Source organism: Pinus tabuliformis, chromosome 1_1, assembly GCF_031772625.1.
Source record: "Pinus tabuliformis cultivar Carrire ecotype Pingquan chromosome 1_1, CPIR1, whole genome shotgun sequence".
Classification (NCBI taxonomy): domain Eukaryota; kingdom Viridiplantae; phylum Streptophyta; class Pinopsida; order Pinales; family Pinaceae; genus Pinus; species Pinus tabuliformis.
Genome location: NC_142297.1, coordinates 781,318,010 through 781,331,676, shown reverse-complemented (window position 1 = coordinate 781,331,676; position 13,667 = coordinate 781,318,010).

Here is a 13,667-nt window from a genome sequence, read left to right as displayed (position 1 = left end):
AACCTCCAAACCACATCTAGACATCCCAAGGGTGCGGAAACCTGGTTCCAGCACCCTCCCCTGCTACCTTGGGTGAGACCTCAGTCCGCGCTTCGCGGGCTATTGCCGAAAGGGCCGGTAGCTGCGAGATTTTCTTGGCTAAATAATTCTTCTGAACCTGGGTTAGGCCCATATAAGCCAACAAATGGTTCCGTTGCCAAGACCAGGATTTGCCTAAGGGGTGTCTGGTGTGAAAAGTGGGGATTTTATATAGAAGACTGTTGAAGGATCGAAGGGATCAGGAGCAGTAGTAGATCAAGGGTAACTATGGCGAGCGCGATTTAGTTACTGGTATTCAAAGGAGCAGGAGGTGAAGACCCAGAACAATTCTGGTTTATGCTAACATCAGTAGGGAACACGTTGCAGGACCGAGAATTGACATGGTACATAAAATATTCAAGCAAGCACCCAACAGCAGGGACAACAGAAATTCAGACCAAATTGAAGAAGGAGTTTAGTCGGCCGAAGTCAGAAACACAGTCGATTATAGGGTTCAAAGAAATCGCAATGATTCCTGGAGAAACCCCGTGGGATTTGGACCAAAGACTGAAAAGTACTATTCATGAGGCTAACATGACATTGACGGATGCGCAGCACTGCGCTTGGTTTATGGCATCCTTAACACCACAACTAAGGGTGGCTCTATCACAACAGAAGATCTCAACCCAGGCTGAAGCGCTAGAGACAGCAATGAGGTTACACAAGACTCCACAGAAAGACCTGGGGTTGGGAGTTCAGAAAATCCAAGCATAGATCCAAGATTTGTGTGTTGACATGAAGAAGCTAAAACAAGAATAGATACCGCGAGCAGAAGTTCGGGAGGAAGTATGGTGTATAAAGTGCAGAAGCCAGGGACACGATAAAGATCACTGCCCGGTCGTAGTAAATTTTGTGGCAATGGGGGGACCAACGCTATTACGACCAAAGGCACAGACAAGACCGAGCACCACAGCCCTGCTCTGGTGCGCAATCTGTCAAGTGGGAGGAAAGCACAACACTGATAATTGTCATCTATTACCAAAATACAACTAGACCCCCCAGCAGTTATTTTGCAACTTTTATAGGTCGGTGGGCCATGAGGAAAGAGACTATCGTAGCTACCAATTGTTAATGGACCAGTCACCTACTTACAGAATGCAGACTAAGGTGCGAGGTCAGGATCTAGCTGCGGCTATCGCACGTGGTGGGTTCTAGGGCTGTGGACGAGGATGGGGCAGAATGGGGCCAGGAAGGGGTCGTGGGCAACTAATCTGCTACAACTATAGAAGACTAGGACATTACGCGTGGGATTGTACCAACCCAACTAGAATTTCGTGCAATTACTGTGATCAGTTCGATCATGAGCTGATAGATTGTCCTACACTGATAGCGCAAATTCATGAAAGAAAAGCAACGCAACCAACAACAACCCAGAATGTGCAAATGATGAGGTATGAACCCCGCGAGGAAGATCCCAAGGTCAACATGGTGCTGAGGAGTGACACAGACACAGGAGTGGAAGGACAGAACTCAAGGGGCGATAAGGAGACATATCTGGAAGCTCGAGGGGACTTCGCGGAGGTCTCTACCTTAGGTAGTAGGGATTAGCCTGAATCAGACAATGACCCCTCGATGATAACTACCTTTTTAGAGACATGTATAAAGTTGCTTCGCGACAACAGGGCGGTTAAAGGCTTACATGAAGTGATAAATAGATGTGTAGGATGGATTGAACCTCGCGTCATTCGGAATTTGGGAAGACATGCATCCCGGACCAGAAGGGAAATGCGGTTAACAGTGCAGATTGGTGATTATGAGATGGAGTAGGTCATTTTGGATCTGGGCTCAGATGCCAACGTATTGCTGAAACAAACATGGGAGCGCATGGGTAAGCCTACACTACAATGGTCCCCTATCCAATTACAGATGGAAAATCAACAGAAGGTGTTGTCCATGGGAAGGCTGCAAGGGGTTATGATAGACCTTGACGGCACAAGTACCCGCACGAACTTTGAAGTTATTGAGCTCATGGATGAAAGTATGCCCTACCTTGCATTGTTAGGAATAGATTGGGCCACTGACATGAATAGAGTTATTAATCTTAAAAAGCGGACACTAATATTTGAAACAAAGGCACTCTGCATCGTCATTACACTAGATCTGGATGAAGGACCGCGCTACATTGAACTGGTGCACGACAGAGAATGCGATGATGACGTAGATTGTAGCTGCAGAATGTCTGCCCAAAAGCGAGGATGGGTCAAGACATTGGAGGATAGAAGAATATCACGGGGTGATGGAGAATCCTGCACTTATGATTCAGATGAGGAAGATGAGCGGTGGTGCAACAGGTTGAACGAAGCAACCACGCTACACTGCAACATGGTGACAAAATTGTTTTACTGCATAAGAGCCCAGGATCGTGAATTGCCGAAGTACGATGGGTTGACGATGGTAGATGAATTGCTAACCGAATTTGAAATCGCGGTACCAGAGCACCAACAATTTGATGCAATGAGATGGGCACTATGTGCGATGCCTGTGCGATGGTGGGGCACACATGAAGGGATATTCGAAAATTGGCGCGCCTGCAGGCACATGATGAAGTTCAGATTTGGGAAGCCGGAACTATGCATAGTGGAGAAATACGATGGACATGATGATCCATGCATGCACCTTACTAGGTGGATCAAAGCCTACAGAGAGGAACCTCAGCCAGAATGGGTGCACTTATTTTATCACACCTTAGACGTCATTCCCAGAAACTGGTATACGGAAGCGGAGCTCCGGCACGACACAGGCGAGTGGGATATCTTGCACGCAAGGTTTTTGTTGACATTCCTATTTGAAGATCAATGGATGGATCTCGTGGACGAAGCGTTACAACTAGTAAAGGCCGCCATATTCAAGACACCGTTAGAGCTAGAGGAAACTGTGCAGCCCGACTGGTCGCGGCAGCTGAGACAGGCCCTCGAATGTTATAATGTCCAGGTAGAAGATGATGAGGACGATCCGTGAAACATCAATATTCCAGAATCAGAGGGGAGTTGGGAGGTGCGCGGACCCGATATCGAAGATCCAGATATCACGGTGCCATTGAAAACGAAACAAGTCAATATTGGAACCAAATAATAGTCGAAGTATGCAACACTTGGGGACTATTGGGACGATGCCACAGTGGAAAAGGTCGTCAAATTACTTCGGGAATACCGAGATTTGTTCCCAACAAAGATCACAGAGCTAAAAGGGATCCTAGGAGACTTAGGAATGATGAAGATAACATTAAATGTAGACCCGAAACCAGTGAAGCAGCGACCCTACCAATTGAATCCAAAATATAAAGCAAAGGTCTGTGAAGAATTGGACAAGATGCTGGCAGCAGGGATCATTGAACCAGTTAAGGAGTCCATCTGGGTAAGTCCAATGGTTGTGCAAGAGAAGAAACAGAAGGACGAGATTCGCATCTACGTGGATCTCAGGAAGCTCAATGATGCCTGCATCAACGATCCATTTCCAACACCGTTTACAAATGAGGTGTTGTAAAATGTGGGGAGGCAGGAAGCCTACTCCTTCGTGAATGGGTTCTCAGGATACCACCAAATCAAGATCGTGCCAGAGGACAGGAGTAAGACAACATTCGCTACTGAATGGGGTTGCTTTCAGTACACAGTGATGCCCTTCGAACTGAAGAATGCGTCGGCAATTTTTTCACGAATAGTAGTCGCGGCATTCAAAGAATTTATCCACAAGTTCTTAGAAGTCTATCTCGATGACTAGACCGTGTTTGGACTGGTTAAAAAGCATGTAGTGAGATTATGGTTGATGTTAGATACTTGTTGCCAACATCAGATTGAACTAAACTTGAAGAAGTGTACTTTCCTTGTCCCATTCGGGAACCTACTAGGCCATGTGCTCTTTAAGCAAGGCCTGATGGTGGTTCCGACAAAGATCGTTGTCATACTCAATCTGCAAGTGCCGCAAAGTGTCAAGCAATTATGCGCCACACTAGGACACACGGGCTACTATCGAAAGTTCATCAAAAGCTATGCCCAGATCACGACTCCGATGGAACAGTTGCTGAAGAAGGACGCTACTTATTACTGGAATGAGGAATGTAACAAAAGTCTGGAGATGCTTAAGGAAAAGATGGCATTGGCCCGTATATTGGTCTTTTTGAAATGGCACGTCGAATTTCATGTGCATGTCGACGCGTCATGTATCGCGTTAGGGGCGGTACTTACTCAACCGGGAGCGGAGAGCATTGACCACCCGATTGCGTTCGCAAGTCGCCAGTTGTCAAAAGCTAAGAAGAATTACTCCACTACGAAGCGCGAGGGATTAGCGATGGTATACGCACTTCAAAAATTCTGCCATTATCTGCTTGGAGGTCATTTTAAGATGTATACCGATCACTCGACGTTAAAATACCTAGTGAATAAGCTTGTGTTTGGGGGGGTGTATCTATAGATGGTTTATGTTATTCCAGGATTATGAATTTGAGGTCGTCGTCAAACCGGGACATCTAAATGCAGGCCCAGATTAACTGTCCTGAATTGAGACTGGCGAAGAATCCACAAATCTAGAGGACAGACTTTCAGATGCTAAGCTATATGCGGTTCGCGTAGCGGATGGCCATTTTGAAGATATAATTCATTTCTTAACTACAGGGACCACGCCGCATGGATACTCCGTTTAGCAGAAGGAGGAATTGGTGATACGTGCAGCAGACTTCACCGTGATTGCAGGACACCTCTACAAAATTGGCAATGATGAGATCTTGCATCGATATGTCCCGGAGTTCGAGCGAGGACAGATCCTGGCTGAAGCACATGGGGGGGTTGCTGGAAGACATTATGCGAGTCACGCAACAGCTCAGAAGATCCTTCGTGTAGGATTATGGTGGCCTACTCTGCATTAGGATTCGAAAGCACACTGTCGAGCCTGCAACGTATGTCAATGGACGGGGAAACCATCGTGGAGAGATGAAATGCCGCTCCAGCCACAGATTACGCTACAGCCCTTCGAGAAGTGGGCAATCGACTTCGTAGGACCTATCAAGCTGCAAGGGAAAATGGGCGCGCGTTATATCATCACCACAACAGAGTATTTGACCCGATGGGCCGAGGCACAGCCGGTTAAGGATTGCACGGCTGCAACAATTGCGAAGTTTTTGTTCGAGAACGTCCTAACAAGGTTTGGATGTCCCAAAATTCTCATGAGCGATCAGGGAACACATTTTCTGAATGAAACAATCAGCGCACTCACTAAGGAATTCCAAATATATCACTAGCAAAGTACACCATACCACCCGCAAGCGAATGGGACCGTTGAGGCATTCAACAAATATTGGAGACTGCGTTGACCAAGGTCTGTAATGCGCGATGAAATGACTGGGACTTACACATCCCTGCTGTGCTATGGGCATATCGAACCACATGCAAAAAGTTGACCAGCCAGACACCTTTTCGGTTAGTCTATGGCAAGGAGGCCGTTATGCCTATGGAATATATTGTGCCTAGTCTGCAGATAGCAGTAATCACCGGTATGGCAGACTGTGAGGCTTTGGAGGAAAGGTTGATGCTGCTCGAAGAACTGGAAGAGGAACGGTTTTTGGCTAGATTCCATTAACAAGTACATAAACAACGCAAAAAAGTGTGGCATGATCATCATATCAAGGTGCGCACTTTCAAGGAGAATGATCTAGTATTGTTATATGACAGTAAATTCGAGAAATTCCCTGGAAAACTCTGAATGCATTGGCTGGGACCCTATTTCGTCAAATAAGTTACCGACGGGGGCGCGGTTCAGCTTGCCAAACTCAATGGAGACCCCTTCCCGAGCCGAGTGAATGGCAGTCGCCTGAAGCTCTATACGGGTGGGTTGGCCGCCTAACTAACAACTCGAGGGATAGTCTCACCACTCCAGCTAGTTGAAGGAGATCACGGGACGGTAAAGCAGTCTAGGAGAAAGAGGCATGAGTGCCAGGATACACGTCAATCGGGCTCATCATCAAGATCGCGTTCGCGCGGTCAGAAGTACGCTGCTACGTTGCTCCAAGCAAAGGTGACCATTCATGTCACTATTCACAACAAGATGCTTGCAGTATGGTGAAAAGGAGCGGGCGGCGAGCAATTAAGAGGAGGAGTACGAGCTAGACATGGCACAAGCTGCCACAGAATTTCCACGGGGACGCTGGAACAGCTGGGAATCAGGGAATTTGAAATCCGAATCGCTTATAAATCACTGAGGGGCATCCACCAGGTGAACTACACTTCTACAAAGCGTACACTAAGTACTGATATGGAGTTGGTTTGTATCTCTGCACAAGGAATAAGCCCGAAGGTGGTGATATGGCCGATGGAGTAGCAGGACTATCTAAGGAGCATGGTGTTGATAGCCACGGGTGTTTCACAGCCTGCTGCCTCGATAGTAGGAGATGCACTGAAAAAAGGGAGACACGAAGTAGAATTGGTCCAGTTGCCATCGCCCTACCCGTGGGCAGGTCAGTAAACCACAACAATTCAGCACAAGAATAGAAAAACAGAGACCACGGGTGGAACCGAAGTTACTAAGGTGTCTCTGAAAGACCTTAAGGAATGGGATCTCACAGACAACAGCAACAGTCTTGCAAAATTGCAACACAAGCTGCAGCAGACAGGGCGAAGAGCGAATACGAAGGTTGGAAGTGGTTGTGGTGGTACAAGGAGGTCCCGTACGCAGCTCCCTCGCTCGAGCTAAAATCTGATGACAGGGTGTTTTGTGTTAATTGAGCAGAGCAGAATGAGCATCATTGGTCGCAAGAAGTGGTAAAAACACTGAAGTAGGAACCAGACGAAGCGTTGTAGGAGATAACAAAGAAGCAGAAGGACAACAAGTGTCACTCAGAGGGAGGTGAACCACGAAGCCACGGCAGCACGTCTCATTGCACCAATGAGTGACTCAGGACAAGTCATGATAATTGTGTTGGGGGACTTTTGGGTAGCGGAGGTCCTGCGTAACAGTTTTGGGTATGATAGCTTAGAAATTAGGATAAAAATATTGTAAACCTCCGAAATATGTGGAGCGCAAAATGTAAAAGACCAAGTCAAAGGGTTGTTTGCCGCGAAAATAATATAAAATAATAGGAAGCAATTCGATCTACGGACCCTAGATAGGTATAAATAGAGCGCGACTCTATAACGGAAAGGTAGTTCTTTTTTGGCATCATCTTGGAGCTAAAATGTAATGGGGTGTTAGAAGCAGTCTGAAAGTGTCTGTAAGTTTGAATCGAGGGTTTGGGTCGGGGATAGAGGCTCTGCAGCTGTGTGCGCAAGGGCCTGGAAGAGTCTGCAACTGTGTGCATGGACCCCTGCAGCTGAGTGCGCAGGACGGATCGGGATCTAACTGGTGATAAGTGGAAATAAAGATAAGTTCATTCTGATAATTTTTTGTGATCTCTGAATTATCGCGAATCTGGCATATTGTATGGTTAATAAGACTGTTTTGATTTATGCGCATTGCTTATTGAATACTTGTGAATCTAGGTTTAATCTTAATATGTGAACTAAATAAATGTGATAAGTATTTCCTTAAAGACCACTCTAAAATAGATCCGAGTTTCAATACTTCCTCCACTAAATTAGATCGGTAGACTGTGTGAGGTATTCAGGATCCGCACGAATACAATGCAGCGCAAAGCTGTAGAACGGAGCGTGAAACCTCCAAATCACATCTAGACATCCCAAGGGTGCATAAACCTAGTTCCAGCACCCTCCCCTTGTTGGAAATAATACTGAGAGGGGGGGGGGGGTGAATCAGTATTATCAGATCAGTAAAACCTTTCCAATTTCATACTCAGAAACATATACGCTACTTCAATTAAGTGAACCCGCGTGTACACGCTACTGTGTCTAATGCAACTCACGTATATCCAGAGATCTTATGATTCAGTTAGCTTAATCTTCAGTAAATGCATCAGAACATTATTAAGCATATTTAACAGTAAACAGGTGCAGTATAACAGAACAGAACATCACACAAGACACACACTGCTTGTTCACACTTGCCTAATGATCTTCTCCTTATATAGCCTTAGGCCCTTTACAATACCACGGTCCAAAACCATAGTAACCCAATACCATCAGCTTCAAAACTAGGGATCAACACGTTTGTCGAGACATCAAGGTCCAAAACCATAGGCACAACTTCCAAGGAATAACCGCCGTGGACCAAAGATAAGTTTTCCACATACACGCGCTTTTACTGAATCCAACCAGCGTGTACATGCAACTTGGTATATAGCGAACCTGCGTATACGCGACTTGGTATATAGTGAACCTGCTTGTATACGCGACTTGGGCTTAACGAACCTGCGTGTATGAACTTTCTTGGCATGTTGTACTAAGATCTGTCCTCTGATTAAGTTTCCATCACCTGTACTAACCTCTGAGCACCTGTACCAACCTCTGAGTGAGTTGCCATCAAGGACAACACTTGAATCATAATGCCAACAATCTCCCCCTTTGGCCTTGATGGCAACCACCACACCAAGTCACTCTCCCCCTTTAACATCAAGGGCAAAGGGCGAACCAAGATATTCTCTTCTTTGGTATACCTTTTACTGTCCATACTGCTGTCCATACTCCCGTTGAGTACATGCTGAAGTTTCTGATTTGGCTCCCCCTTTGTATATGCCAAGTTGTATCAATCCATCCATGCTCCCCCTGAGCAGCTGCAGGTTCTAATACCAGCCATTCAGATCTGTACCATAAGCATCAGCCTGCAATACTATTCCTTTGATCAAACAACAAGATGTATCATTTAGTTTCATCAGCAACTTCTAACCATAATGCCAACAATGAATGATTTGAAGTATATGCTCCCCCTGAGTGTGAGCCAACCATGACTGAACCATTTCCTGAGTCTGTTATGCTCCCCCTGAGCCTGAGCCAACCATGACTGAACCTGGGTCGGTTCTGCTGCCCTTTCTTCATATACGCGACTTTGCAGCCTATAACTCGCGTATATACGCGACTTGTCTTCATTATATCAGCGTATGCAGGATGGAATACTGAATTTCATCACTTTCAGATTCCCCTGTGTCTGTTATGTCAGCTGTCTGAATTATGCCACACCTTTATGTCTCTGTCTTCTTCAGTTCCTGGAACTGTGATGATGTATGGTCCTCTTGTTTTGAATTTTGAAATCTACTCCTGCATTCCCTTGCTTTATGCCCATAGTTGTTGCATGTATAACACCTTACATTTTTCATGTTCCTTCTATCACAATCAATTGCTTTGTGTCCATATGCATTGCAGGCAAAGCAATATCCTCTGAAATACCTGGGATGCGATGATCTTTCTTGAACCATTCTACTTCTACATCTGGCTGCAACATGTCCACGATTATGACATACATAACATTCAACATTATTCAGTGGAGGAAATAATCGTCTATCACGTCCATAGTTAGGAGTAAAGGATCTTCCTTGAGCAATTTCTTTCCTTGGTTGTTCCTTGTTGAGCATTTCAGATTTCTCATTAGAGTTTCTTGCCTCACCTTGTGAACTAGATTCACCTTCAACATATTCATGAAAACCAAGACCAGTTTTGATAGCAGGAGACCTTTGGCTATTAAGAATATCATCCAAGACTTTAGTACTATCTTGAAATCGTAAAAGCTTATCCTTTTCTTCTAATTTACCTTTCAAGATATTTACCTCATCTTGATGTTGTTCTTCCTTTATCAGATATTGATTCCTTAGGTCTTCTTCAACTTTTCTTCCTTCTTCCACTTGTCACTTTAGTTTGATCACTTCATGTTCTTGATCTTCAAGAGCTTCTTTGTTTTGTTCTCTTGATTTTTTAAGATCTTCTTTTAGAGAGAGGATATTTGATTCAAGCCTTTGAATACTTATGCTCTGGTCCTTTACTACATCCTGCAATTTCTCCCTTACCCTGGTTACTGTCTCCAATTGTTCATTTAATTTGGTAACTTCTTCAGTTTATGCATTATTATTTTCATGTGCCATGAGACTTTTAATATCTTTGCTATTATTGGATGAAGCATTCTTATTTTCATGTGCCATGAGACTTCTAATATCTTCACTATCATTGAATGGACTTGTAATATGGGTATAATAGCTTCTACCATCTTCTTCAGATATCTTTCCTTTGTTATGAGGGCATTTAGCAGCATAGTGACCAACTCTACCACATAGAAAACATTTGAAAGGTAGCTTACCTTTGAACCGTCCAGTTCCCCGTTCAAGATTCTTGACAAAATTTACCTCATCTTCTTCCTTTGACACTTCGAATGCGGCTTCTAGTGGTACCTCTTGTCGCATTTCAAAAGCAGTTAAGATCCCGTGAAGCTGTGACATGGTGATTTTCTGCACATTCTCCTTTTCTTCTATGGCAGATACTTTAGAGTCAAATTTAGCAGACAGAGATCTCAAAACCTTTTCAACTAAGACAACTTCCTCAAATTCTTCACCCAGATCCTTCATACAATTCACAATCTCATCCATACGCAGGAAATAATTAGCTATGCTTTCATTACGATGCATCTTAAGAGTTTCATACCGGATTCTGAGAGTTTGAAGCTTTGCTCTTTTTACCTGATCATCTCCTTCGTAGCTTGTGACGATTTTGTCCCATATTTCCTTAGCTGATTTGAAATGCATGATCTTCATAAATTCTGATTGTGTCAAACTACTCAAAAGGACAGTAACAGCTTTGGAATTGAGCTCATATTTCTTTTTCTTTGCTGGATCTGTAGGAGTTGCTGATGGGAATTTGTATCCTCCTACGATTCCCCAAATTTCTGCTCCAAGTGATTGTAGATATGCAGTGGTTCTTATCTTCCAGTGAGTAAAATTGTTCCCGTCAAAGACTGGTGGCCTGATGTGTGCCTCTCTTTCTGGATTAGCCATTCTGATGGATCTTTTCTTTCAAGCGATCAAGCTTCGTCTGAAGGACCGGCTCTGATACCAATTTTTGGAAATAATACTGAGAGGGGGGGGTGAATCAGTATTATCATATCAGTAAAACCTTTCCAATTTCATACTCAGAAACATATACGCTACTTCAATTAAGTGAACCCGCGTGTACACGCTACTGTGTCTAATGCAACTCGCGTATATCCAGAGATCTTATGATTCAGTTAGCTTAATCTTCAGTAAATGCATCAGAACATTATTAAGCATATTTAACAGTAAACAGGTGCAGTATAACAGAACAAACATCACACAAGACACACACTGCTTGTTCACACTTGCCTAATGATCTTCTCCTTATATAGCCTTAGGCCCTTTATAATACCACGGTCCAAAACCATAGTAACCCAATACCATCAGCTTCAAAACTAGGGATCAACACGTTCGTCGAGACATCAAGGTCCAAAACCATAGGCACAACTTCCAAGGAATAACCGTCGTGGACCAAAGATAAGTTTTCCACATACACGCGCTTTTACTGAAGCCAACCAGCGTGTACACGCGACTTGGTATATAGCGAACCTGCGTATACGCGACTTGGTATATAGTGAACCTGCTTGTATACGCGACTTGGGCTTAACGAACCTGCGTGTATGAACTTTCTTGGCATGTTGTACTAAGATCTGTCCTCTGATTAAGTTGCCATCACCTGTACCAACCTCTGAGCACCTGTACCAACCTCTGAGTGAGTTGCCATCAAGGACAACACTTGAATCATAATGCCAACACCCCTGCTACCTCGGGTGAGACCTCAGTCTATGCTTCGCGAGCTGTTGCCGAAAGGGCCGGTAGCCGCGGGATTTGCTTGGCTAAAGAATTCTTCTAAACTTGGGTCAGGCCCATATAAGCCAACAAAAAGGAACATTGTTCTTATTCAAAACAATCTTAATAAAACCTTGAGAAGAGCCATGCTCCTATTAATCAATGCCTCTAGGTTGAAAGCTTATTTACTTTAGGATATTAACAATTTCATATTGGACATCCATATCCAACATTAAAACAATCATGCAACAAATCTGCAAGTGGTCTGTAAATTGTCATTGGTATTCCAATAGAAAAGTTCATCACAATAGATCTGATAAAATACTAAAATATTTCATGTGAAGGTTAATTTCCTTTAGATCTTAGATTCTTTAAACATTGGTTTTATATTTAAAAGTATGAAATAGCTAGAATTTTGAAAAATGGAGAACACAAAATACATAGACATCATCCACAAATAAACACAATATTTACCCTAGGAAAATCGTACGAGAGAAAACCTAACTATAAGGCAAGTTCCCTTTGCTTTTTTTTTCTCTAGTATGGAAATATGCAAATGCAAATAAAGAGGTACTCTCTATTGAGACATGTGGCCCATATGGTTGTAATCTCGCCCCCCTCTATTATGCTCTCTAACTTCCCACTCCTAGATACTCTGCTCAACTATGGAAGAAATGCAATGACATAGAATTGAACTACTTGTCGTAGTAACCTGATATTTAATAGCCATCTAGGGGTAGGTTTTTGTCTTCCTCGAACCTTAATTAGAGTTATCATTTTGGACCTTCTCAAATCTTCTTGAAATTCGATATGTCGATATCCCCATATGCATCAGTAACGGGGGTTGACATGGCATCCTCTTATACCATGGTGGTCAACACAGTATGTCAACTTGCAGGAGGCATGTCTTTTGCATATAAGCTTTGATTGACATGAAATTTGCACCATTGGAAATTCCTTTGAGTGCAGATCATTGTTAATAGGTCCCAACTAAAGCTAGGCAAATTTTGACCCCAAAAAATGTCACTTACTACTTTAAAATGAGTCTATAAAATCCAAACCCCAATTTTCCAGATTCAAACCTATTGTTAAAATGGCCTTGCTAGATTTTTTTTACTCGGAAAAATACAAAAAACATTTTCAAATAATATAATTATCCAATCCAAATCAACTAAACAAAACCAAAAAATTAATAATTAATATTGATCTATATAGACTTTAAATATTTATTGCCATTTTTTTTTTAAGATTGATACTATATTACGTATAATTACATTGTTCACTTAAAAAGAACTAGAACTAAAATCTCAAACAACTTAGACCAAAATCCTCACTCATATGTCCATTGCTAATTAGAATGCTTCACTTTAGCTTATTTATTATTATTTCAATATATAAGTTACATTGAAGATATTTATTGAGTTAAAAATAATTATAGCCACTTGTAATAATTAGCTCACTCCAAATGGATTTATTTTTTTATTACATTCATATAAATTACAATGATGATAAGAGGCACAAATAATAAATATGAATGTTTGGTTGACTCGAGAAGGCTTTGTTTTTGTTTGTGAAGCACTTATAAGTGATATGAAGTGTAATAGAGGCATTTAATATAGAATTTCTATAAACTTGCCGAGGCAACAATTTCCATGCATATAAATACTCTTTATACCAATTACATGGATTTTGGATATGCCATTCATGGGTTTTGGAGATGCAATTCACTTTGAAAATAAGTGATGTTGAAAAGGATAATCTTTGGGAAATTCATTTTGATATCTATGTGGATTCTATTGTGTACAAGTAATTGATGATGGTTAGAAAAATTAATCACTACGCCATTCATTTAATATTTATTTATGATATGTTTTATAGTTAATTAATAAAAATAATGATTTTATAATAAAAT